Source organism: Garra rufa, chromosome 25 (genome assembly GCF_049309525.1).
Source record: "Garra rufa chromosome 25, GarRuf1.0, whole genome shotgun sequence".
Lineage (NCBI taxonomy): Eukaryota > Metazoa > Chordata > Actinopteri > Cypriniformes > Cyprinidae > Garra > Garra rufa.
In genome coordinates this window covers 16,500,947-16,503,043 of record NC_133385.1, presented here as the reverse complement: position 1 = coordinate 16,503,043, position 2,097 = coordinate 16,500,947, and positions in this window count along the sequence as shown.

Below are 2,097 nucleotides of genomic sequence, written 5' to 3'. Positions count from 1 at the left end.
TAGCTGTATAAAAGTCTATGTTACAAAACAACACTTGAACCCACCCCCTCCTTTCTGTTATACCTTATGGTATGTCGGGAAGCCGTGTGTACCATACAACACAAAGCAAAGATCCGTGAGCATCTCTGAATCGATGGCCGGCGTCATAATTGTAACTCATGAGAGATGACATGGCCAGTAGGTTCTCTTTTGTAATCTGTCTTCAGGTGGAGTTACATGCCTGGACATGTCAAACACAGAGCGAGGAAGACAAATTAATGGCCGCTGATTGTTTGGACAGTGGATGATAAAACAGTAATAGAGGAAGCTGATGTCATATTACCAAGCTTTCTGGGTCAGTGGAGATTGCTGACCCATTTAGCTCACAGTAATAGTATCGTCTGTCTCATAAGAGAACTCTGCCAACAGAAAACTGAGTTACGCATGTTTATTGAGGGAAATTAGAAAAACATGACCTGTCAGCCATTCCTTTATAAATTACCATTGAAACAGCTTTGTGTTTGTAATTTTTTTTTGTCCCTTTAATTTAATGTTTGTAATTTACCTTGTCATTTTCCACTTTGAGTCAAAATGAATGTTGCTTTCATGCCTTAAGTTTTTTTGTGAGTGTCTGTGCCAAAAGTAAACAATACTCTAATGTGGCATTTTAGTACTTTAAGTGTGCCTATTTTAAAATGAGACATTGGTGGCTAGTAATGCATTAATGGAAACAATCAAACAAGCAATACATTTTAAATGTACTTTACTCATATTATGGTTGCCAACTTTGGTTGCCATACTGGAGTGAGAGTTTGACAATAAGAGCTAAATCAATAACACTCCCTATTTTAGGCTTTAAGGATCAAACAATCCACGCAAATTACCAAAATACCTAACCCTAGATGCAGTCTTTAAAAATGGTGTTGTGATGCAGTCTTTAAAAATGGTGTTAAAAATGTGTGTGTGTGTGTGTGTGTATATGTGTGTGTGTGTGTGTGTGTGTGTGTGTGTGTGTGTGTGTGTGTGTGTGTGTGTGTATATATGTATGTGTGTGTGTGTGTGTGTGTGTGTGTGTGTATATGTGTGTGTGTGTGTGTGTGTGTGTGTATATATGTGTGTGTGTGTGTGTGTGTGTGTGTGTGTGTGTGTGTGTGTGTGTGTGTGTGTGTGTGTTTTTGGTAGTTTGTATTTAATTTTTTTCCTTTATTTTTTATTTCTATTTAATTTATTGTAATTTTTTATGTAAGTTTGTATGTATTTATTAATTTATATTTTGTATTTTATTTCTGCATGTTTTTTCTTTTTTTAATTAGTATTTATCATTTTTGTGGCTTTTTATTTTTATGCCTTATTTTTTGTTGTGTTTTGGGTGTTTGTATATGTATGTACATGCATACAAATATACGTGCGTGCGTGTGTGTGTGTGTGTGTGTGTGTGTGTGTGTGTTTTTAATTTAAGTTTTTGCCTTTTTTATTTCTATTTAATTTATAGTATTTGGGGGGGGTAATTTTGTGTACGTATTTTTATTTATTTATTGCATTTCTTATTTCTATTAAATATTTTTTAGAATTTTATTTTTGTTATTTTTTTTTCTTATGTTATTTTTTGTTGTGTTTTGGGTGTATGTATATACGTATAGTTTTTATTCAAATCTTTAGTGTTTTGCATTCTAGTACTGTTTTATTGTGAATATTATTGTTTTATTTAGTAGTTTGTTTAATTTTAGAATTTTTGGCCTTTATTTTTATTTCTATTTAATTTATTGCATTTTGTTTAGTTGTTTATTTAAATTTATTGTATTTTGGTTTCATTGTATGTATGTGTTAATTTATTTTAGTTATATTGTGTATTTTATGTCAGAATTTATTTTTTTATTAAATGTATTTTTTTTTTTTAATGTTATTTTTGTTGTGTTTTAGGTGCTTGTATACATACCTACATACAAATGTACGTGTCTGTGTGAGTGTAATTCTTTTGTTTTTTTATTTAAATCTCAAGTGTTTTTTTTTTATTCTAGTACAGTTTTATTGTGTATATTATAGTTTTATTTATTACTTTTTATTTTAGAATTTTTGCCTTTATTGTTTAATTCTATTTAATTTATTGTATTTTGTTTT